The 26,647-nt window shown below is 42.0% G+C and overlaps 1 long non-coding RNA gene across 1 annotated transcript in view; it reads right to left on the bottom strand.

The window, feature by feature from the left end:
- Positions 1 to 26,647, bottom strand: part of LOC137629058 (uncharacterized) — a 66,786-nt gene that overhangs the window by 5,037 nt on the left and 35,102 nt on the right. Inside the window, exon 3 of the long non-coding RNA XR_011041433.1 lies at positions 11,345 to 11,580. This is a non-coding gene — a long non-coding RNA (uncharacterized lncRNA). The remainder of the gene's footprint in view (positions 1 to 11,344; positions 11,581 to 26,647) is intronic.

The following is a 26,647-nucleotide window of genomic DNA, read 5'->3' as shown; positions in this document are numbered from 1 at the left end:
CAACATACAAGTTAAACAACCACGGCGACATCACACATCCCTGTCTCAGCCCCACTCTCACCGGAAACCAATCGCTCACTTCATTTCCTATTCTAACACATGCTTTACTACCTTTGTAGAAACTTTTCACTGCTTGCAACAACCTTCCACCAACTCCATATAACCTCATCACATTCCACATTGCTTCCCTATCAACTCTATCATATGCTTTCTCCAGATCCATAAACGCAACATACACCTCCTTACCTTTTGCTAAATATTTCTCGCATATCTGCCTAACTGTAAAAATCTGATTCATACAACCCCTACCTCTTCTAAAACCACCCTGTACTTCCAAGATTGCATTCTCTGTTTTATCCTTAATCCTATTAATCAGTACTCTACCATACACTTTTCCAACAACACTCAACAAACTAATACCTCTTGAATTACAACACTCATGCACATCTCCCTTACCCTTATATAGTGGTACAATACATGCACAGACCCAATCTACTGGTACCATTGACAACACAAAACACACATTAAACAATCTCACCAACCATTCAAGTACAGTCACACCCCTTTCCTTCAACATCTCAGCTTTCACACCATCCATACCAGATGCTTTTCCTACTCTCATTTCATCTAGTGCTCTCCTCACTTCCTCTATTGTAATCTCTCTCTCATTCTCATCTCCCATCACTGGCACCTCAACACCTGGAACAGCAATTATATCTGCCTCCCTATCATCCTCAACATTCAGCAAACTTTCAAAATATTCCGCCCATCTTTTCCTTGCCTCCTCTCCTTTTAACAACCTTCCATTTCCATCTTTCACTGTCTCTTCAATTCTTGCGACGGCCTTCCTTACTCTCTTCACTTCTTTCCAAAACTACTACTTCTTCTCTTCATATGACTGACCCAGTCCCTGACCCCACCTCAGGTCAGCTGCCCTCTTTGCCTCACGTACCTTGCGCTTTACTTCCACCTTTTTCTCTCTATATTTTTCATACTTCTCTATACTATTACTCTGCAGCCATTCTTCAAAAGCCCTCTTTTTCTCTTCCACTTTTACCTTCACTCTTTCATTCCACCATTCACTGCCCTTCCTCATGCTGCCTCCAACAACCTTCTTGCCACATAGCCTACATCACTTGCAATCCCAACAAAATTTTCTTTTACTAACTTCCACTCCTCTAAATTACCAGTTTCTCTTACTCTCACCTCGTCATATGCCATTTTTAACCTTTCCTGATATTTACTTTTTACCCCCGGTTTTATTAGCTCTTCAACCCTCACCAGCTCCCTTTTACATCCACCTACTCTATTCCCCCACTCTTTTTCTACAACTAATTTTCCTTCCACCAAAAAATGATCAGACATACCGTTAGCCATACCCCTAAACACGTGCACGTCTTTCAATCTTCCAAACATTCTTTTAGTTATCAACACATAATCCATTAATGCCCTTTCTACTACTCTTCCATTTGCCACTCTTACCCATGTATACTTATTTTTATCTTTCTTTTTAAAAAAGCTAGCACTTATTACCATCTCTTGTTCAACACACATATCTATCAGTCTCTCACCACTCTCATTTTCACCTGGTACGCCATACTTCCCAATGACACCTTCTACCTCTCCAGCGCCCACTCTAGCATTTAAGTCACCCATAACAACTACATAATTCCTTCTACCCAGTCCTTCTACACACCTAGTTAATTCATTCCAGAACTCATTTCGCTCTTCTTCACTTTTCTCACTACCTGGCCCATACGCACTGACAAACGCCCAACATTCCCTACCCAACCTAACCCTTACCCACATTAACCTAGATGATATCTCCTTCCATTCCACTACTTTACCTGTCATCCATTCACTCAGCAATAAAGCCACACCCTCTCTCGCTCTTCCCCTTTCAATCCCAGACACTCTACCAGACATTTCACCAAACATCACTTCACTCTTTCCTTTCATCTTTGTCTCACACAAGGCCAATACATCCATCCTTCTACTTCTAAACATACTTCCAATCTCACATCTTTTACTCTCTATCGTACTACATCCACGCACATTCAGACACCCCAAAACTAGAGTGCGGGGAGCAGTCACTCTCCCCCCAGCTCCATCTCTTTGTTGCTGTCTCACAGGATTTTTTATACAGGAGAGGGGGTTCCCAGCCCCCTCGTCCCGTCCCTTTAAGTCGCCTCTTACGACACGCCGGGATAACGTTGGCGCTATTCTAATTTTTTTATGCCTCCGCGGCCACAGGGGGCATATATATATATATATATATATATATATATATATATATATATATATATATATATATATATATATATATATATATATATATATATATATATAAAAATATATATATATATGTATAGATATATATATATATATGTATATATATATATATATAAATATAAATACATATGTAAAATGTTATTTTGATAATAAAATAAATTTTTGAATATACTTACCCGGTGATTATAATAGCTGCAACTCTGTTGCTCGACAGAAAACTCTACGGAAAAAATCCGCCAGCGATCGCTACACAGGTAGGGGGTGTACTTCAACAGCGCCATCTGTCGTCCAGATACCCAGTACTCATTGTAAACAAAAAACTCAATTTTCTCCTCGGTCCACTGCGTCTCTATTGGGGAGGGGGAGGGTCCTTTAATTTATAATCACCGGTTAAGTATATTCAAAAATTTATTTTATTATCAAAATAACATTTTTCAATATTTAACTTAGCCGGTGATTATAATAGCTGATTCACACCCAGGGGGGTGGGTAGAGACCAGCAATATATGTTTACATCATTATGAGCTAAGGATTTTTTATTTAATTTTAGAAGTTATCAAAATAACAAAAACAAAATAAATAGGTACCTGGTAAGGAAGTCAACTTAGACGATTACTCTGCCTTGTAAGTACGTCTTCCTTACGGAGCCTCGCGATCCTCTTAGGATGCTGAGCGACCCCTAGGATCTGAAGTATGAAGGGTTGCAACCCATACCACAGGACCTCATCAAAACCTCTAATCTAGGCGCTTCTCAAGAAAAGAATTTGACCACCCGCCAAATCAACCAGGATGCGAAAGGCTTCTTAGCCTTCCGGACAACCCAAAAACAACAATAAAAAAATTTCAAGAGAAAGATTAAAAAGGTTATGGAATTAGGGAATTGTAGTGGTTGAGCCCTCACCCACTACTGCACTCGCTGCTACGAATGGTCCCAGAGTGTAGCAGTCCTCGTAAAGAGACTGGACATCCTTAAGATAAAAAGACGCGAACACTGACTTGCTTCTCCAATAGGTTGCGTCCATTATACTTCGCAGAGATCTATTTTGTTTAAAGGCCACTGAAGTTGCGACAGCTCTAACTTCATGTGTCCTTACCTTCAGCAAAGCTTGGTCTTCCTCACTCAGATGTGAATGAGCTTCTCGTATTAACAGTCTGATAAAATAGGATAAAGCATTCTTTGACATAGGCAAAGATGGTTTCTTAACTGGACACCATAAAGCTTCTGACTGTCCTCGTAAAGGTTTAGTTCGTCTTAAATAGAACTTAAGAGCTCTCACAGGGCATAAGACTCTTTCTAGTTCATTTCCAACCATATTCGATAGGCTTGGAATATCGAACGATTTCGGCCAAGGACGAGAAGGTAGCTCGTTTTTGGCTAGAAAACCAAGTTGTAGAGAACATGTAGCCGTTTCAGATGTAAATCCGATGTTCCTGCTGAAGGCGTGAATCTCACTGACTCTTTTAGCTGTGGCTAAGCAAACCAGGAAAAGTGTCTTTAAGGTGAGATCTTTAAAGGAGGCTGATTGTAGCGGCTCGAACCTTTCTGACGTGAGGAATCTTAGTACCACGTCTAAATTCCAACCAGGTGTAGCCAAACGACGCTCCTTCGTGGTCTCAAAAGACTTAAGGAGGTCCTGTAGATCTTTATTGTTGGAAAGATCTAAGCCTCTGTGACGGAAGACTGATGCCAACATGCTTCTGTAACCCTTGATAGTGGGAGCTGAAAGAAATCGTTCTTTCCTCAGGTATAAAAGGAAGTCAGCTATTTGAGTTACAGAGGTACTGGACGAGGATACAGATACTAACTTGCACCAGTTTCAGAAGACTTCCCACTTCGATTGGTAGACTCTAAGGGTGGATGTCCTCCTTGCTCTAGCAATCGCCCTGGCTGCCTCCTTCGAAAAGCCTCTAGCTCTTGAGAGTCTTTCGATAGTCTGAAGGCAGTCAGACGAAGAGCGTGGAGGCCTTGGTGTACCTTCTTTACGTGTGGCTGACGTAGAAGGTCCACCCTTAGAGGAAGAGTTCTTGGAACGTCCACTAGCCATCGAAGTACCTCGGTGAACCATTCTCTCGCGGGCCAGAGGGGAGCAACTAACGTCAACCTTGTCCCTTCGTGAGAGGCGAACTTCTGCAGTACCTTGTTGACAATCTTGAACGGGGGGAATGCATATAGGTCTAGATGTGACCAATCTAGGAGAAAGGCATCTATATGAACTGCTGCTGGGTCCGGGATTGGTGAGCAATATATTGGGAGCCTCTTGGTCATCGAGGTTGCGAAGAGATCTATGGTTGGCTGGCCCCATGTGGCCCAAAGTCTCTTGCACACATCCTTGTGTAGGGTCCATTCTGTTGGAATGATTTGTCCCTTCCGACTGAGGCAATCTGCCATGACATTCAAGTTGCCTTGGATGAACCTCGTTACTAGCGAAATGTTTTGACCTTTTGACCAGGTCCCTTGCGATCTCGTACAACGTCATAGAGTGGGTCCCTCCTTGCTTGGAGATGTACGCCAAAGCCGTGGTGTTGTCCGAGTTCACCTCCACCACTTTGCCTTGAAGGAGAGACTTGAAGCTTTTCAAGGCCAGATGAACTGCCAGTAGCTCCTTGCAGTTGATATGCATTGTCCTTTGACTCGAGTTCCAAGTTCCCGTGCATTCCCGACCGTCTAATGTCGCGCCCCAGCCTGTGTCCGATGCGTCCGAGAAGAGAACGTGGTTGGGAGTCTGAACAGCCAGGGGCAGACCCTCTCTGAGGCTGATACTGTCCTTCCACCAAGTCAGGCAAGACTTCATCTTCTCGGAAATGGGGATCGAGACCGCTTCTAGCGTCTTGTCCTTTTTCCAGTAAACAGCAAGGTGATATTGAAGAGGACGGAGATGTAGTCTTCCTAACGATACGAACTGTTCCAGGGATGATAGCGTCCCTATCAGACTCATCCACTGCCTGACTGAACATCGTTCCTTCTTCAGCATGTTCTGGATGCATAACTGGGCTTGGCTTGTTCTGGGGGCCGACGGAAAAGCCCGAAAAGCTAGACTGTGAATCTCCATCCCTAAATACACAATAGTTTGGGATGGGACCACTTGAGACTTTCCAAATTGACAAGGAGACCCAATTCCTTGGTCAGATCTAGAGTCCACTTTAGATCCTTCAGACAGCGACGACTGGAAGAAGCTCTTAGAAGCCAGTCGTCCAAATAGAGGGAGGCTCGGATGTCCGCTAAATGAAGGAATTTGGCTACATTCCTCATCAGCCTCGTAAACACAAGAGGAGCTGTGCTTAGGCCAAAGCACAGGGCTTGAAACTGGTAGACAACCTTTTCGTAAACAAATCTCAGAAAAGGTTGGGAGTCTGGGTGGATGGGGACGTGGAAGTATGCGTCCCTTAGGTCTAAAGAGACCATCCAGTCTTCCCTTCTGACCGCTGCTAGAACGGACTTTGTGGTCTCCATGGAGAACGTCTGCTTTGTGACAAAGACATTCAGCGCACTGACGTCTAGCACCGGCCTCCACCCTCCTGTCTTCTTTGCCACTAAGAAGAGACGGTTGTAGAAGCCCGGGGTTTGATGGTCCAGGACTTTGACTACCGCTCCCTTTTCTAGTAAGAGAGACACTTCCTGTTTCAATGCTTGTCTCTTGTCTTCCTCTCTGTACCTGGGAGAGAGATCGATGGGAGACGTTGCTAGAGGGGGTTTTCGTACAAACGGGATCTTGTACCCCTCTCTGAGCAACTTCACAGATTGTGCATCTGCGCCTCTCTTCTCCTAGGTCTGCCAGAAGTTCTTGAGTCTGGCTCCCACTGCTGTCTGAAGAAGCTGGCAGTCAGACTCTGCCTTTAAAGGACTTGGTTCCTTTCTTCTTTCCACGTCTCCCTTCGGCACGAGCACCTCCTCTGCTGGAGGCTCTGCCACGAAAGGGCGGAATAAATCGGGACGCTGGAGTGTCCATCCTTGGTCTAGCTGACAAGGTAGGCAAAGGGGTGGCTTTGCGAGCAGAGGACGCAACCAGATCATGAGTATCCTTCTGTATTAAAGAAGCAGCAATCTCCTTAATCAGGTCCTCTGGAAAGAGGCACTTAGAAAGAGGAGCAAACAGAAGTTCGGATCTTTGGCAAGGTGTAACTCCAGCTGACAGGAAAGAGCAAAGGTTCTCACGCTTCTTGAGGACTCCGGACACGAATGATGCAGCAAGCTCATTAGACTCGTCACGTACGGCCTTGTCCATGCAGGACATGATGAGCAAGGAAGTCTCCTTCTCTGTCGGAGAGATCTTCCTGCTTAGAGCTCCCAGACACCAGTCTAAAAAGTTGAAGACCTCGAAGGCTCTAAATATCCCTTTCAAAAGGTGGTCTAGGTCCGAAGATGACCAACATATTTTTGAGCGTCTCATGGCTAGCCGGCGGGGAGAGTCTACAAGACTTGAGAAGTCGCCCTGGGCAGAGGCAGGAACTCCCAAGCCGAGAACTTCTCCCGTGGCATACCAGACGCTCGATCTAGAAGAGAGTCTAGCAGGGGGAAACGTAAAGGCTGTCTTCCCTAGACTCTTTTTGGATTGCATCCATTCTCCTATCACTCGTAAAGCTCTCTTGGACGAGCGTGCGAGGACGAGTCTAGTAAAGGCAGGCGAGGATGACGGCATACCTAAAACAAACTCTGACGGAGGAGAGCGCGGAGCCACAGACACAAACTGGTCCGGAAACATCTCTTTGAACAGAGCTAAAACCTTCTTAAAGTCCAAAGAGGGTTGCGTGGACTTAGGCTCGTCAAGATCCGAATGTGGTTCATCAACGTGTGCAGCACCATCATCATCCGAAAGTCCATCATCCGAGTATTGAGGAGGAAGCGGCAATGGAGTAGGTAACGGCTGGTTAGCTGAGTCCGGTCGCACGGGTGCATGCGTGACTAAGCCGAACGCAACGTCATGGAACTGTTGCCCAGTCTGTGAGCTGGCAACAACCATAGCAGCGCGGAGACGCACAGCGTCTACTCCAGACTGTCTAGCCTGATGTGGGTGAGCAGTGGCAACCACACTGGGTTGCGGAGGTTGACGCGCCGCGTCAAAACAAAACAACTCTGACGGTTGTTGTACCTCGCGAACGTCAACGGAAGGCTCCGTGCGTCGCTGAACGTCAACATGCGGCTGGCAGGGCACACTGGAACGCATGAGTGGCGGAACTCTCTCAACTGGAGTGCGCAAGAAGGTCGCCTCAGCGTCCACAGGACGCACAACCGAGTGTGTGGTCAGTTGTAGGCAAGAGGCTGTACTAGCTGGTGCAGCAGCAACCTTCTCCGCACGCAAGTCCTGCATCAGAGACGTTAACTGGGACTGCATGCTCTGCAGCAAAGACCACTTAGGGTCTGCAGGAGCAGGTGCGGCGACAGACGGTGTAACTGTCTGAGGCGGTACCGCTTTGCCTCTCTTAGGAGGTGAGCAGTCATCGGAAGACTGCAGCGAGTCCGAACTGACCCAGTGGCTACAGCTGGGCCGTTGGACTTGCGCGGAAGGGACCGACTTGCGTTTTAATGGTCGTGAGACCTTGGTCCATTGTTTCTTGCGAGAAACACCTTCCGAAGACGAGAAATAAATGGGCTCTCTCGTCTTTGTGCGGTAGGGGCGATCTTAGGAAGATGCGCCCGGTACCACGGAGGGAACGTCTGTTCGCTGATTAAAGCCTCTCGAACCCATTGGTCGTACGACATTGCTTCTCCCCTGGACTTGGGAGCTTGCAAGAGGTCCCGGACTAGGAGGACGACAGGCACGAACAGACGAACCCTCAAGCGCAACACTATCCACAACACTATCACTCACTTTAACACTTCCCACTGCACTTTTACACTTCAGCTCCTTGACGTCCGCCATGAGCTGGTTACGGTCACTAGCCAGGGACTCAACTCTCTCACCCAGAGCTTGGATGGCACGCATCATATCAGCCATCGAAGGTTCCTGAGTGCCAGAAGGGGGATTAGGAGCAACCACTACAGGGGAAGGAATAGGTTGTGGGGCATGAGGTGAGGAAATTTCAACAGAACGAGAGGAACTTCTCCTAACTCTATCTCTCTCAAGCCTACGTGTATACTTTTGGAATTCGATAAAATCGAATTCCGAAAGCCCAACGCATTCCTTACATCGATCTTCCAATTGACAGGTTTTATCCCGACAATTGGAACAAACAGTGTGAGGGTCGATAGAGGCCTTCAGAAGACGCCTTGAACAGTCCCTAGCATTACACTTCCTAAATTTTGGGACTTGAGAAGGGTCAGCCATTTTGAATTGGTCAAAGGGGAATTCAAAAACTATCCAAAGTCATCAACAAATAATCCGTAATCAAAAAAAGAATGCAAGGATTTATTGAAGAGAAAGCCTGCACAGCGAAAGCTCAAAACTAGAATAGTGTACTTCACCAAATAGTTGTGAAAACAAATCCAGTTAGCAACAGCGAATTAGTAGGTCTTGCCGGTAGCACGACAGAGAGAAAATTGAGTTCTTTGTTTACAATGAGTACTGGGTATCTGGACGACAGATGGCGCTGTTGAAGTACACCCCCTACCTGTGTAGCGATCGCTGGCGGATTTTTTCCGTAGAGTTTTCTGTCGAGCAACAGAGTTGCAGCTATTATAATCACCGGCTAAGTTAAATATTGAAAAAGTGTATGTATATATATATATATATGTATATATATATATATATATATATATATATATATATATATATATATATATATATATATATATATATATATATATATATATATATATATATATATATGTATATATATATATATATATAAATTGGGAGAGAGTATTGGTCTACCTGCAGAGTCATCAGCAGCTATTGCCTGGCTCTCCCTGGTCCTTACTTGGTGGAGGGGCTTTGAGTATTGATCATAATTATGTATACGTATATGCTAAGTTTCTAGGGTATTGTCCTGTCCCTTGCCTCTGCCCTTCATGAGCGACCTTTCAACTTTAAAAAAGCCTCCATCAAAAGAAATCCTGACTGATTTTATAATAGCACCTGGGAGACCTTTGAAAACTGTAACATTCTTGAAACAGGTAGGATTTAATTGACACTACATACGAATCTACAAGTAAAACTATACAAATTTAATTTGAACAAATGGAAAAAAGGTCATGTAACTATACAGATCAGTATACCACACTAGGTAAAATATACTCGTGGAAATTATCAAACTAAGTGTACTGAAGTACACTAATATTCTATAAATTTTAGTTTACTAAAGAACCGTATGAAAACGGAAACTTGAATGCAAGATGAAAAGGTAAGAAGACCTTACACTATAGTGAAAGTTAGCGAGAAATGCGGTAATATTAGGATGTTAAAAAAGCAGCAGCTATTGGTCAAAGGAACATTGCCAATACCCTTAAGTAATGCCTACACAAGACAATTGGAGAAATAGAATAATGATAGTATAGCAGGGCTTATACCAGTTAGTGTAAATACAACAAAAAGGTAATGAGTAGCGTAGTAGTAGTAGAAATAAATAAAGATGTTAGTATTGGTGAATGAATGGAGCAGAGTATTTTGAAGTGATTCTACTACATAGAAAAAAAATAGAGCAAAAGTTTGAATAATACATCATACAGTATTGGAAGGCTGAGTTGGAATTGTAAAATTCATACACTATAGGGGTCAATGCAATGCAGGGGTGAATGGTAAATTGAGAATCTGGGGTTCAACTACAAGCCAAGGAGTTTTCCCAAGTAGGGGGCAAGAAGCAGCCATGACCGATAGGCCTATGTGCATGGGACAAATCTTACAAAAAAATTCACGCAATTTATTCAATGGACAAACTCGCTTCCTAAATATTAATCTCTGGTCTGCTAAAGCCACAGTTATTGGAACAACAAAATCATACGGAACAAATAAGTATATTCAAGAAGACGTGAATAATAGTAAAATATCAACGATGATCTAGAGAAATGAAAAATTAAAAAACAGTAGAAAGCACACTTCCATCATCAACTGTTAGTGTTTGCACGGGGACTATGCTTGGAGACTCTCAACCTTTAAAGTACAACATAAAAATTTAAGTTATTTTCAGTTTCCATCATACATTTGTCACTTATCAAGTTATTTTACTGCAATAATAATAAGGCAAAAAGTTATGTTATTTTAATTCATTCTAATTGGCATCTAGTCTACTATAAGCAATTTGCAATAAGACAAAAAACTATGGCAAAAATAGCAAAGTTTTTAATTTTTCTTCTTAACCTCAATTGCCAGTCAAAGTTATCATTATCATCTATAATATTACTAATGTACTTCTGCAAATCTGACAAAATGTTCCTTAGTGATTGTGAAAGTCGTCGTTTATATGTATGTTTACATTTTCCAGGTTCATAATTCTAATGTGCATAAATAAAATGCACATCAATTTCACCACTTGCTACACCATCATTTTGGGCTTTGATCATTCATCTCCTGTACATCTTAATCATTATTATTTCATTAGATTATTTACCAACACACAAGTATGAAGGTTCTTTACTATTCTTTGTCTGAATTTCTTGTCTATCCTTTTATCATTATTCATTTTACCACAGCCACCCCAGTGGGAAAATCATATGCACATACCCTCCTAGTTTCCTCACTAACTGTTCCCATTGTCATAATTTTATATGTACTACAACCTCCATATCATAGATATCTTCAAAGATCAGACTATTTTCGACCTGGTGGACACCAAAGTCTTTAAATTCATTCATACTAGGACCAGATGGCTTTCAGAACTATTTTTGATATGGCATCTAACATTTCTCTTACAATTTACCATAGCTCTCATATTACTTGGTGAACAATGTAGTTTTTACCATTTCACTACATTACTAAAGCTACTGAATATAATTATTTTGTATACACTACTATAAAGAGAGAGAGAGAGAGAGAGAGAGAGAGAGAGAGAGAGAGAGAGAGAGAGAGAGAGAGAGAGAGAGAGAGAGAGAGAGAGAGAGAGAGAGAGCTCTAAACCCTTCTAATACCCCCCTCCACACTTTTTCAAGGAGGCAAAATATCTAAATATATAGGATACTCACTTTGCAGTTTCAACATCTTGAAGTTAACCCTTTGGTCTTGGCTAGTAGTGGCAACACATTTGCCTACATTTTGTATAGCAGCAGATTAATCCCGGCCTAGTACTGCGAGGTAAACTGTTTTGTGGGGAAGGCTGCTACTGTAGCTGGGAACCACACTCCACAGTGCAGGTTGGACTTTCTCGACCGATGTTCTCGTGCGCGTCTCTTTAGATGATATTGGAACTGAGACCAAACGCCTGTAAAAGAGGGGGAATCAGCACTTCTTTCTATAAAGCTCACAAGAATATTAAATATTGCTCACGGTGATGTTAGCTTATTCCATAGAGAAATGATTTATTGGGTTGATTAACAGATGATACTGCACCATAAAATATCTTATGATATGTTCCATAGAATACAAACCATTCTTGGCCAAAGGCGTGTATACTCGGTCTCAATATATTTCAAGGGGAAATCATGAATAATTGAATTGAATTGAATATAGGATTTAGGCATTAAGCTAAGCACTGGGGCATCAAAGGCCATTCAGCGCTACATAACGAAAATCACACCATTTAGTATCATTTTAACCTTTAATATAAATCGCAACACTTTCATACAATAAAATCTAGATGTGAAATAAATAGGGATTAAAATGGTAAAATAAATAAATAAATTAATAAAATCAATTATAGCTCGTAATATAACCCAATACTTTGTATAAAATTTGTATACAATTTCTCAAGTTCAGGGTATTACAGTTTTCCCCCAGTATATATCTTAAAGGTTTGTCCTGGAGTAAATGTGTCCTCCTCTGAAGATTAAAAACAGGATAATCGACTAAAATATGTTTAACATCCATTGTCAATTGACAGGTATTACAAAGAGGGGCCTGTCTCCCTTCCCCACTCTTCATTAAATAATTGTGCGTTGCATGTGTATGGCCAATACGCAGCCTAGAAATCATGAATAAGATTGGAGCTAGATATTTGGTCTATCATCAAAGATCTTACATAGAACTGGGAGGGCAAAGGGTCGAGCTAGGGGTAAAATAAGATCAAAAGAATTGGAGATGATTTGACAGAAAACAGATAGCTGAAAAAAATTAGTGTATTGCAAAAGTATCCATTGGGATAGAGAGAAAATTTTGACCATTTAAAACAAAGACATACCTTTTGTCTCAAGAGTCTTGCCAAATCCTCCGTTGCATTATTTAGTACACAAGAATGAGCCTGCTTTGCCAGCTCACAGAAGTGCTGTGAAACAGTACCTCATTTATTGATGTATGCCATTACTGTATTATTATTGGCTGAGCTATAACCATAGTTGGAAAAGCAGGATGCTATAAGCCCAACTGCTCCAACATGAAAAATAGCCCAGTGGAGAGGAAATAAGGAAAAAGAATAGTTTGCCTGACTGTACCCTCAAACAAACTAACTCTAACTTAAGACAGTGGAAGATCATGGTATAAAGGTTATGGCACTACCCAAGACTAGAGAACAATATTTTGATTTTGCAGTACAGTATTACTTTTCTTAAAGCTGCTTACCAAACCTAGTCTCTCTCTTCTCCCTTCGCCAAGAGTAAAGTAGCCACTGAACAATTACAGTGCAGTGGTTAACTGCTTAAGTGAAGAATTTTTTGGTTATCTTAGTGCTTTCAGGTGTATAAGGAAAGAGGAAAATATCTGGCCTATTCGTTGCATTTGTAGGCAAAAAAAAAAAAAAAAAAAAAAAAAAAAAAAAAAAAAAAAAAAAAAAAAAAAAAAAAAAAAAAAAGCTGTAACCAGAGAGGGATCCAATGTAGTACTGTACTGTACTATCTGGCCAGTCAAAGGACACTATAATTTGCTAGAGTTATCTCAATGGGTGGCTGGTGCCCTGGTTAACATAGTATTGTTGCTCAGGAATGGTACAGAGTGACCTCTCAGACTTTGTTGAATGATTAGAGTCCCAGGAGTGCTGCCTTCAACTCCAACAGGCTGAAGTGCTGGCTATTCTCTTCCCTGAACCTGCAACCTGATGCTATCAGATCCCCATCTCTCCTTTTCTGCATTTGTAAAGAACAGCATTTCTGGGGAAGGGCACTACAAGGGTGTTCCCTTGGCGAGGTTCTCGTCCTTTAGCAACAAAGTTAAAATTTCCAGCATCTCTCGTTCCACTGGAATAAGGTGGTGAGGAGAGTTGGTGGTTGCTGTCAAGTCACTCTACAGACAAGAGACCTCTGGTGGACATACCCATGTGGAACGAGCTTCTCCAAGGTTTGCCTGTAGTTGTCACTGGCGAGCCAGTGATAGCTGTTGGGACATGAAAGGTCGTGCTACCCTCCCGAGTCTACTGATGCAAGGAAAAAACTCTTTGTTGAGCTATATAATATTTCCAGCTTCCTCGTTCTCTGATTAGGTGTAAAGGTTTGACTCATTGGTTTACCACAATCCCCAGATCATGGCAAAAGGAGAAAAGTTAGTATCGGTGTTTAAGGAACAGCCTCCACGAGGACAGGATAAATCAATTATCCAAGTACCTTAGTATACGTATACCCTTGGCATGAGCAAAAGTCAAGATTAGTGTGAACACCCGGGAGAACACTCAGGAACACTCTGGAGGTGGTTGGCCATCGCAAAAAACAAAAAATGAAAAATTTTCAAAGGACAAATGTTTGGAAGTATCTAGCTTTCAGGTCTTGAGAGAGCATACAATGGTTCTTACTGACTACTACTTGTACAGCGTTTACAGACTTCATTTCATACCGAATCTTTTGAGTTAGACCATACTTATTAAAGGGGGAGAATTGCCCCAGTTGCCTATTCCACTAGGAACAGGTGATGATAAAAACCTGAATATCTGCTCTGTATCACCTGTAGCACACCTCTGTTTACAGTTTGTCCACCTCTAATTGGAGGGGGAAGTTTTCCTTCAACTTCGGATGATAGGATGATAAGGTCGTCTGAGTGAGGGGAGAATAAGAACCAATTGAATGGGATATGGTATTTGTCCCTAAGGAAATTTACCATTCATTCCTTAGCCTTGAGCAAACCTCACTTTGCCCAATGGCCTGACAGGCATGCAACTACTCATGGCAGCAAGAGGGGGGGCTTCCTGTCTTGGTCCCTTCTGGCTTCTCTTCCACATTAACCCCTTCAGTGCTAACCCCTACAAGGTCAATAGGGTCGACTTGGATCTAGGTTTCTATGAGAGGAGGTAGGAGTAGGGACTGATTTGGACTTGGAATCAATGACTGCTGCTTTCGAGCCAACTATGAGTTGTTGATTGGGATTTTTAGGCTCCTTATCCCCCTTGAAGACAATAGCTTGGTGAAAAATATAACATAAGGCAATATCATTCATTTTTCCACTGTTTCACTGGAAGGGAAGAGAACTGGGCTCTTAAGAACAGGAGCATTTCTCCAGGGGAGAGTCTTTCACTGTCCAATCTGCCTTGCTAACTTCCCCGCCACCGAGTCTCCTTTTGAGAAACCAGTTGGTCCACTGATTGGCTGATTGGGGAGCCAAAAAACTGACTACTCAACCCTGAAAAGACTAGATCAGTTAAGTCCTTTTTGTTCTTGGGCTTTAGAAGGTCCCAATAAGAGGCAAAGAATACCACTGCATCAGACCACAAGTTAAAAGCAGGATGTAGCCTGGAGTCTCCCCATGGAAGCAGCTTCCATTTTGACACTCAAAAGATGCTAGGCTCCGACCAGTCTTATACCATCAGCGTCCATGGAGTCTTAACTGTGACAATAGACAGGGGGACTGGCTTCTACAGGTGCATAGAATCTCTTCTGCCTAGAGATTGAATAACTTGCTTTGAGAGAATTATTCCTACCAGAAACCTCTCTACCTATATTCTCAAAAGCTTCAAGATCCAGTTCAGGCCAGGTAAATTTCATGGCGAGTCAAACCCTGAGAGCCCCAAACAAACAGTTAATGCAAGTCCTACCAGTCTTTGGACTCAAGACTTTGACAGAAACCCTGGAAGCTTCCCCTAAGCTGTTCATTTGTCTGATAAAGGAAAGAACCTTCAAAAAGGTCAATTCAGAAATAGGGTTTTATGGTTTTACTGGAGCAGGATCCAAGTCCCGAGTAATTAAATCCATGTTTATCGATTCGTTTCCCAAAATTACTACGAGGGAGTGGGAATGATCCACGGGTCATGAAGTTATGGTACGTTACCTTCCTGATTCCAATACATATCCTGGATAAGGAGCTGTCTTCTTTATAAGCCCTGGAGGGGTCTTTGATCTAGCACGAGCCTTGGGTTTCAGGTCAATGGCCTGTACCTCTGAAGGGCTCACACATTCACTCCTGGAGAACCTGTGGACTGTATGTCCTTGGGTTGCCTTTTTAAGGTCAAGGAATTCCTTTGGTCTGGTTGAGGCTAGTTGTGATTGATTGATTGATTTTAAGTTTTCAGGCATCCTGACATCTAAGGTCATTGACGCCGATATCATTTAGTTTAACTATAAAAAATAAAATAAAAATAAAAGAGTATTCAATTAAAATCATATAAGTTGAATGTCATAAAAGTTAAATAGTTTTCAGAAGACCTGCTTCTGAAATAAATCTAAAAATGCCTCTTGCATAGTAGGAACCATCATGTCCAAGAATCTTGGCAAGGATGAACCTGCCACCCTCACCTCTAGCCTCAAACAAATATCTATTCCTTAAGTTGTTATAATTGCGGCATTCGGTCAACAAATGCCTCATTGTTAGAGGTACTAAACAGTCTTCACAATATGGTTGGTGTTGGCCCTTCAGCAGAAACTCGTGTCAACCGAGTGTGACCAACACGGAGACGACAAAGAGACATTCCCATTTTCGAGGCATCATATCATACCTCCATGGAGATATGACATTTGTTACCTCTCTCGTTTTATTGCCATCTAGGCTATCCCAGTGCTGTTGCCATTTATTACAAACCAATTTCTTGATGTTAGGTAGGAAATCATTACAGGGAATGGGATACCTTCTTGGCAGCAACTCAGATGCAGCACTCTTAGCCAGTGAATCTGCCTTCTCATTCCCAGACACACTATATGTGCTGGAACCCAACAAAATTAAACTGTTATACCTCTCCGTCCAATAATAAAAAGCCATTCTAAAACCTTTAAAACTAGAGGGTTATTAGAATTAAAAATTTCTATAGCTTGAAGGACACTCCTTGCATCACTAAAAAAGGGATTTTGACGAAGGAAAAATATTTCTGGGGAGAGACCTGTGACGCCCGGCGAAAAAGTCCTTCTTTGTACTTTTTCTGATATAAATCTTCCAAATATACCAGAGAAAATTAAAAGCATGGAATGCAGAGGTTACAACCCTCGCGCGAGCACCTTGTTGGTGTCGTATATCTAACAAGGGCGTTTGTAAAACACTATTCACAGGCTGTCTTCCATTTAGATAATCCCTTCATCAAAGGGGGAGGGCCGTGACAGGCCCTAGAGAATACAGTTGGGTTACCCTACCGACACCTACCACTCGCGCTCACCAGGTCATCCTTCTGATTTGGAACTTGCAAACAAGTTGAGTTTTTTGGGCACAGTGTTTTTTCGAAGAGTTTCTCGTTTTCAACATGACTGACGTTGCTACTTCACCCTTACCAATGTTAAGTACCATAGTTTATTTTGGCAGCTTTTTACAGTACCGGGCATTTGTTCTGTTTCCAATATGGTGGTTTTTAGTTTTGGAAGCGATTGTCCTGCCGAGGTATCGGCAGCCATTTTGGGTTATGTTCGCTTCGGTAAATATTCTAGTTATTTTTGCCCATCTGGTACTCTGTCATCTAGGTTATATCACTTACGTTTTATGGCCTTTTTGTGTTATCATTAATTTTTATTAGTTTTTACTATGGTATTTATTTGCTTGCAAGTCCAATTTGGACCTACGAAGAATAGCGATTTAAAGAATAGCGAATTAAAGTTTAGCAATTTAGTCTGTTAGTTTGTACTCGCCTAAGAGGCTTCGATTTAGACTATATCCTTGTTTATTTGTTACGTTGTCGTTATTCTTCGTTCTTGGTTATTACAATTACTAAGAAAAGCAATCAATTTTATTAATTTTCTTGTTTTATTGTGTGATGTTAGTTTTTTATTATGTAACCTTGTCTCACAAGGCTTGCAGTCTGAAAGGCTAAAGAGTTGGGGAGTCTTTGCAATCTAAGCCAATACCGAACAATGGAAGACATTCGGTAAAGGTCTAGAGCTAACTCTCCAGCATCAACAAGGAGACTTGGGATAGGTGAGGTTCTAAACGCTCCTGTGGACAGTCTAATACCAGCATGATGTATTGAATCTAATATCTTTAACTGGCTTGGGGTAGCTGAAGAGTATATTTCACATCCATAACTAATCTTGGAAAAATTCAAGGCCTTGTATAATTTCAAAATAGTATTGCGGTCTGGCCCCCATGATGTATGGGACAATACTTTTAAAATATTCAGAGCTTCAAGACATTTAGCTTTTAATGCTTTTAGGTGAGAAACCCATGTAAGTCTACAATCAAATATCAAACCTAAAAATTTGGCTTCCGATACACATGGGATCCGTTGACCTTTAAAGTATATATCCGGGTCTGGATGTGCTCCCCGGATACGACAAAAATGTACAATAGTAGTTTTACTTGTCGAGAAATTAAATCCACTCATATCGGCCCACTGGATAATTTTGTCAATTGAGAGCTGTAGTTTTCTCTCAACCATTGCCATTCTGGCTCCAGCAAATGATATGGAGAGATCATCCACAAATAATGTTGAGAGAACATCCTGGGGAATGGCTGAGGATATCCCATTAATTGCTAGTGCAAAAAGGGTTACACTCAGCACACTACCCTGAGGAACTCCTCCTTTCTGGCACTTACTCTCTGATAGAATTTCCCCAACTCTCACTTGAAAAACTCCATGTGAAAGAAATGCCTGAATAAATAGTGGCAGATCTCTCAATCCCCTTTTATGAATGGTTTTAAGTATGCCATATCTCCATGTGGTATCATACGCCTTTTCAAGGTCAAAAAATACTGTAACATGCTGTTTGGAAGCAAAGACTTCACAAATAGAAGACTCAAGTCGTATCAACACATCAGTCGTTGAGTGCATTTTTCGGAATCCACATTGAATCGGTGATAAAATACCTTTCTTTCTTTTCAAGGTACCACATCAGCCTTGCATTGACCATTTTCTCCATGATTTTACATAAACAAGATGTCAATGCAATAAGACGATAGTTTGCTGCTAAAAACTTGTCTTTACCGGGTTTTAAAAAGGCTAAAACAATGGCTAGTTCCCAAACACTTGGGTAACTATGATCATGCCATATTCTATTAATAATGCTTAAAATAAATAGCTTTGTATTAAAATGTACATGTTTAATCATTGCATATGGAATTCCATCGGGTCCAGGGGCTGTATCATTGCAATGAGCAAGTGCGGAATCAAATTCTCTTTCACAGAAAGGAGAATTATAAGACTTCCCTTCTTGTTGCAAAATTTAAAATTTTCTTTTCTTCAATGCTCCTATACTGGTGACCAGGGGCTCCTTCACGCTTGCTGGATACATTTGAAAAATTATTAGCCCGGGAATTGCTAACATCATTTGCTTCAGTTACATACTGACCATTCACCTTCAACACTGGTGGTGGGTTGGGGGTGAATTTGCCAGCTATCTTTTTTGCTTTCCTCCACACAGAAGATGGTGGTGTTCTACTGTTAATGGAGGAAACAAAAGACATCCATGACTGGCGCCTTGCTTCTTTCATGGCACGATGGAACTGTGCTCTACATTTCTTGTATTTAATTAAATTCTCATCAGTTCTGCGTCTACGCAATTGTGTTGAGAGATGATCTTGTGGCTCTGTGCAGGGCAGTTAGTTCTGAAGACCACCACGGGACTGGTCGTCGTTTGAATAACCCTGTTGTTTTGGGAATTGAATTGACTCCTGCTGTATGGAGAGTTGCATTCAGTAAGTCTATGGCATCATCAATATTTTCAAACTGTTCTGCATTTCCTTCAATTTCACTTAGCTCACGAAATCTATCCCAGTCCGCCTTATAAAGATTCCATCGTGGAGATCTTTGTAAAGGTGGACCATTGTTGGTGTTTATAATAATTGGTGCATGATCACTAGTATGCCAATCATCAAATGTCCTCCAATCAAAATCAAGGAGACAGCTTGCATTTGCAAGGTCGATGCATGATAAGTTACCCGTCTGTACATGGAAGTGTGTGGGCTCTCCTGTATTAAGGAGTCCAACATCCTCATTTTCCACAATTGATGATATAATATTGCCCCTGGTGCTTGCTAAAACATCACCCCACAAAGGATGTCTACCATTCAAGTCTCCAAGTAAAAGAAAAGGTTGAGGGAGCTGTTGAATCACCTCTACTAAATCTTCATACAATATGTTATCATTTGGAGGCAAGTACAGCAAATAGATTGTATATTTTCTCCCTATATCAATCTGTACAACCACTGCCTGCAGAGGTGTACGGACAGATATAGGTATTTGGGGAACATCTTGACGAACGTATACGAGACTTCCGCCATGTCTCCCTACTCCATGATCATAAGGTGTCCTATAACTAATATATTCGCGAGGACAAGGGGTATTAGCATCAAGCTTGCTCTCCTGTAGACTTACAATTATGGGGGAATGCTCGTAAACTAAGAGCTTAAGTTCTTCATATTTGGCCCTTAAACCCTGACAATTCCATTGCAAAATGGAGGAAAAAACTATGGTTTATTTTTTGGAAGAGCTTATAGCTGAAGTCTTCCCATTAGCAATTTTTGATCTAATGCTATTTCCCGGTGGTTTTATTAGAGAGGGTCTTGATAAATATGGTTTTTTGTTTGTGCTTTTCTTGTCCTTCTGATCCAATTGTTGAGGGGGATGGTGGACCTCAACTTGAATTTCTGATTTATCTAAATTGTCTTCTGGTTGATTGCCAACATCAACAGACAAAATATCATATTTATTTGATGTCATAATTCTAGTATTTTTTATGGAAGGGGGTGAGAGAGATGGAGGTGTCTCTCTTTTCCTATTTATAGGTGGTGAGGATCTACTAGGTTTTTGCACCTTCCCTACCACAGGTGCACCTGGTAACTTTGTTTCGGGTGGAACCTCCGTCAAATCAGGCAAGGACATGGCCTGAGAGAGGTTAGTACTATTGCTGGTAATGGGGGATGAAGTTTGTATAGAAGTGGGCAGTGCCGCAGTTTTAATACACACTGGCAAAGCCTTGGAAGGCAATATGCTTACCCTGTCACGCAAAACTTTACGATCATTAGATGATGTATTTCTTTTCTTGGAATTACTGGCAGCACTATGTGGGTTCGATGTCTCCTGTGGTATATTTTCTCTTGATTTCAGTGCCTTTGCATAGCTGTTTGGTTTTTTCAGTAGTCTTTTGGCATGTCCTACACTTATATCTTCTACACTGGATTTGTCGAGGGCTGCTTCTTCAAACTTATAAATCTCGTAGCTCCTGTCAGTGGATTTATGGTTTGAATTGCAGTTCAAACAGCTGGGCTCAAGTGTACACTCTCCATGATAAGGACTGGCACAGATGCTACACATTTTTTCATTTTTACAAACTTTAGAAGGATGTCCAAATTTGAAATATTTGAAACATTGTAAGGGCTTTTGTTTGAAAGGTCGAACTTTTATTCTTTCATTTTCAATATCGATGTGGAAAGGCACATCAGCATCCGGGAAAGTAAGGATAATCACTGACGTCCCAGGAATCTTATGCACTTTCCACATTGTTAATGGGCACATGGCTAGTATTTCCTCTTCTGTAAATTCATACAGATCTTTATTGAAGACTACTCCCCTTCCGTAACTAAAGTTTAGGTGGGGTTTGACATCTAACATATCCTCATCACTGCTTGTCTTAAGGTTAGACAGTATTACTGATTGCGTGTATGACTTTGCATGAATTAGGAAGCTATTTTTCCAAAAGCGAGATATATCACCAGGTGCAATGGTTCCTACCTTTTTCTGAATTAGTTTGCTAATTTTAGAATAATTCCCATTACTCCCTTTAGGCTCGGCAACAAGCCACATTGGTGGTTTTGGTTTTCTTTGGGGGAGCATAGTTAAATCGATATCTTTCTCAAACCAGTCAGCAGGTCTATATACATCCAAACTGTTTGGTATCTTATCAAATAGGGCACCCATGACATTTAAGTTATTAATTTTGATATCATTGATGTTACATATTGCATTGAATGCTTCTTCATGATTATTATAAGTTATCCATGAATGCTATTTTTCATTTTCAAGTTTCATTCTAATTTCTTTTATCACTCCATAGCATCTGAATGCTTTATATATCATATCATAATCAGTATTTATTGGAATTTGGGTAACATGAAGGATTCGAAGTTTCCCTTTGTTACCCGACTTAATTGGTTTTAAAACATTAGTAGAGGGGTCCTTTTTTGTTCCTAGGTCATCAACAGAATTTTCCTTGATTGAATTAGCAGAGGTCGTCAACAGTGGCGGGGGAGAGTTAGAGTATCCAGGGGATGGGGGTTCATTACTTAAAGAATCCATTAGACGAGAGAGAAAAGGGTTAGTTTGATGTACCTGCTCGAGAATGTTAGGCCATCACACATCAGAAAGGAAATTTGCACTCTCCACTATCGGCACAATGAGAGTATACTTCCCAGATGGTCCACTCCATACCCTACCCAAAGGATAGCATTAAAAGATATAGAGGCACAGGTGTAAGCTAAACCCACCTGTTAGGACTGAGACCAAGTAACTATGGAATCATCCTCCCCATATCTGTAATGACGGGCTTCCGGCCAAAAGCCGAGAGTCCTACCCCAAGCATTAGATCCCCCTGGATTCCGAAGACCCAACACTTGAGAATAGTTCTGCCAAAAAGGTCCAAACCATCTTCGAGATGGCTGAAATCATCCAATACTCTCACATATAGCTTTGAATGCAAACACCTCCCAACCATGATACCTCCTCCCACTCATCAAAGCAGGCAGCAATAAAGGATGTATGAACATCCCCGCCGGGGTTACAATGGATGTAGAAACATCCAAGCCATAGGAGAAAAAAAAAAATATATATGTACATAATATATACACATGGGGGAAATCTTTCTCAGAGTTTGGAAAGCAAGACGAAAGAAAGTTTATGAAATTGAGATAAGGTCGAAGTAATATTGAGAAAAAGAAAAAGGTGAAAGAGAAATTCAGATTCGAACTGGGGGAGCAATTTCCTCAAGTTCGAGAGCCCTCTTGCCCGTTACCAAGTTTCAGCATGGGAATGAAATGCTATGCTGAAGCTCAATGACTTCATCAAGGCATTCTCTCATCAAGAGGGAGGCTAGTTGTGAATTGGAAATCGCTAGAAAGCAGATAAGTTCTTTTGAACAGGTAGGCATCTCTGGTAAGGGAGAGATGCTAGGGGAATGCTTGCAACCAGGAACACACTTACATGCACAAGGGTGTACATGGTCAAGACACTGTCCTTCTGCTCTCATGAGCACTGGTAGCCTATACGAGTTCTTGGGAACAAGAGCATTATCAGGCAAATGATGGCATGCGCAAACAGGAGCACACCTCTCTTGGAAAGTGTGAATGTCCAGGTTCATTATAACTTCTATGTAAGCTTTGAATATTATATAAGCACACAAAAACCAATGAGAATCAGCACATAGGACCTTATGAGCATCCTACAGAGTACTCCTCACCAGGTGAGGGCAAAATTATAAGTTTGCTACTGTAGCCCAGACGAACAGACGAGTGCACTCGACTATTAGTGCAAAAGTGCTGATGGGCACTCTCAACCTCTCTTGGATATTCGAGAACTGTCCATTTAAAAGGTGCTTGCAAACTTACAAGGAGTGTGAAGGGGGTTTCACATGGGAAAGTCAATTTCTTAAAGCAGTTCAACTACTGAAAAATGCAACAGATTTATCGCAGATGTCCATCCAGAAGGAAGATTCGCCCTCCGTGTAATCTTCACAAGAAGAATGGGTGTGCTACAGGGTAGGCTAAAAGAACTAAGAAACCATTACTTGAGCGATATCTTCAGATGGGTAGAAACACTGAGTTACCCTTGACATAGGCAAGATTGAATAACAAACTTATGATACATCACCTCAGAAGAGCAAGTGCACAAGGCTTAGGATCAACCTGAAAAGCTATTTGCTCTTTATAAGCATAAGTGCGCTCTGAGGTGTGTGCATGCCCTGGGGGTGAGAATCCACCTCAAGTTCCAGTTCTTTTTCATAGGCATAAGTGCATTCTAGATATTAACCTCATGCGGAATAATTTGCGTTTTCAACTAGCGACTGTTCCTAATGTGAACAGGCGCTGCCATTTTCACAATTATGTGGATGATGGGGATCTAGTTTGGTACAGGAGTATTGCTCTCTTTTCACCTTTGGGAGGAGGGCAGCAGCTGGATACTCCCCTTCCCAAGAGGTTGAAATGGCACTGGGATGGAGGGAGGACAAAACCATTTCCTCTTTCTCAAGTTGTTCAATAGAAAATTCTTATCATGGTGTTGGGACTACTGAAGGTGACATCATGTTGTCAATGCACCTACAGTAGTTTGGACCAGGCTGGGGAGGGGGTGTCAAAATCATAAATTGTTTCTATTGCAGTAGAAGTGGCAGCAATGGGAGACTGGGAAATCATAGAGGGGGCTTCTTGCAGTTTATTTATAAACTTGGTGGGCTGTGAAGAGGCCAAAGAACAGCACTTAACTGGTATACTCTCTCATGGACAATAAATTTTAGGTACTTCCTTGGCGCTGGATGAATGAGGATCTGAAACTACGAGTCTTTTGAGATATAGTGTTATCTGCTGTCTCCATCTTGAATAGGGTTTGTAGCACAAACATGTTCAAGGCAGAGGTTGATGGCTGGTCTCCAGCCTCCAGATGCCTTCTGTAAAAGAGGCAACTTTAGAATCCTGGGGATCTGTCTAGGACCTTTCGGAGAGCATCCTTCTCCAACGTGGTTTGGACGTCTGCCTGAAGTGCTGATCCCTTTGCAAATGAACACATCACCAGATGACGAGTCAACGGAGGGGTGAAGGGAACAAATGGGACATGGTACACCAAACGGAGGACAGAGACCATCCAAGTTCGGCCCCATGAAACTCCCATCTTTGCCACCTGCGCTTCAAGCATCCTACTACCTGAGAACAGCGGGAGGATTGCCGTTCTGTTGTAGGAGCAACCACACCTTCCACCTCTACCTCATCTTTCCATTGCAAACTTTCCATGAAAAGGCTACTTTGGAGGTAGCTTCTTAGTGGTGGACTGCTTTGAAAATGTTGGCCCTTTCTTACATCCCTGTCTATTGACAGGAGACGACCTCAGTGCAGGTTGTGCCAAGAGTAAGGGCGAGATGCAACTGCCCTATGGTTAAGAGTGCCATGAATCGCCTTCGTCCAGCGCTCTGCAAGTGTCAATGTCTTCCGAGTTAAACAGGGAAGGACCCTCCACTGACAGGTTGCACAACTTCAGCGCCTCTCTCTTTGGCACCTGCTTCATGAATCTAGAGATTACTGAGTCATACCTTCTTAAACTCCAGTTCCTCCACTGGTTGGCCAGATTGTGTTAAAGGAATTAAACTTCCCTCACTCTTGAAAGCAAGGTGATCATTGCTTTCTACTTCTCTGAATCAGCCCAATCCTCACTGGTGATCAGATAGCCTACTGAACCAGACCAGAAGTACATCCATGCTGCAGTTTGCAAGGAAGCCTTTGTAACCCACTCTATGTTCATGGTCTCTGTGGCCGAAAATATCACGGTACTGTGCAGTTATCAAGAATAACATTATGATCCAGAGCCAAAATGCCTGAGTCTAAATGCAAGGGAGAGGGATCATCATCATAGATCTCGTAATACTTCCTCTGCTGCATGAATGGCAGTGCAATTAGGCACAATGAATTTCCTACCTTCAGAGAGTTTGAAGTCCCAGCTACCTGGGAGGATTTTCCCAACTCCTGCACCATCCTAAACCAGGACAAATCTATCCCAGTCTTTCTGGTTCTGAGGGCCTAGCATTATGTCCTTTCTTCTTGAATTTCAAACACACTGCGTCCTTAGCAGGACACTGAGTTCGGGGATACCGGTTGTTCCCACAAAAAAAAAAAACATCGAGCACTAGAAGTAGCAGCAGAAAGTCTCTTATTTTCAGCACTAAAGGATTCCTCCTCTCGACTCACTGCTGACACAGCAGCATTAACAGGTTCTGCTGAAGAGTAGGAGGCTGAATGCTTCTGGGCCATTTCTAGAGTGCGGGCCTGTTCATAAGCAGCATTTAAGTTCAGTGTCAAATTCTCCAACAGACGCTGGCGTATTGCAGCAGAGACCAAACCATTAATGAAGGCATCCCGAACATAACTGTCACACACTTCCTCCACAGTTACACTTTTGAATTGGCAGTCCTTAGCAAGTAGCTTTAGTGCCTGCAGGAACCGATCCAAGGACTCGCCCGAGTTTTGCCTGCGAGTGGCAAGTAGATGCCTGGCAAATATTTCATTGTTCGGTTTCACGTACAAAGATGTCAGAACCTCTTCAGCCTTCTCATAAGTCTCACACTCAGAAATGTAATCACACACACTAAGAGCCACATAGTTAGAGAGAAGAACCAGTTTGTCAAGCGTAAGGGTAGTCAGCTGCACCACTTGAACGAAGTTTGTAAACGTCCTCAGCCAGTGTGTCCACTCCTTGGCGGCCTGGGCAGAGTCAGGGTCCACATCAAACAGAGGTGGGCGCAAAAGCCGTTCCATGGCGACTGAATTGATTAACTGAACAAATTGAGGTAAACCCGGTGTATCCAGAACTAAGGTTTTATTTTTTGTTATCCTCGAAGAACTTAACACTCAGGTTCAGGTTGAAGTCAAATCCTGCCGGGCAATGATATACATCAGTAGCGATATCCATCAGTTCTACCTATCACACGAAACCTTCCTTACCCTTGGAATCTTACCTCCCAACTTCTCGACCATTGGTGGTGCTAAATATCAATGACCCAATGTCAATTAGTTCATGGGCCAGCTGGTTCACTGGTTCCATCTGTAAGTAATAAAAGCCAGTTCAACTACACATTCAGTATGGTATCCCATTTCTAAAAAGGCTTGTTGGACATTCGAACATTATAGCTTTTTTTTGTGTTAGAGGGATATTAATTTTTTGCATGGTGTCGTATTGTAAAAATCACCAAACTTGCATTTTGTGGCAAATATAAAATCAGTATTTAATCAAATTATGTTTCGGTCTTTGCTAGCATCTGACTGAGAAGTATGGCTTCCAATGAGAACTATGATCAAAGTCTTGGACCTCCAGAAAA

Source organism: Palaemon carinicauda, chromosome 37 (assembly GCF_036898095.1).
Source record: "Palaemon carinicauda isolate YSFRI2023 chromosome 37, ASM3689809v2, whole genome shotgun sequence".
Lineage (NCBI taxonomy): Eukaryota > Metazoa > Arthropoda > Malacostraca > Decapoda > Palaemonidae > Palaemon > Palaemon carinicauda.
Note: the sequence above shows the minus strand (reverse complement) of the source record. Positions and strands in the feature narration are given on the sequence as shown.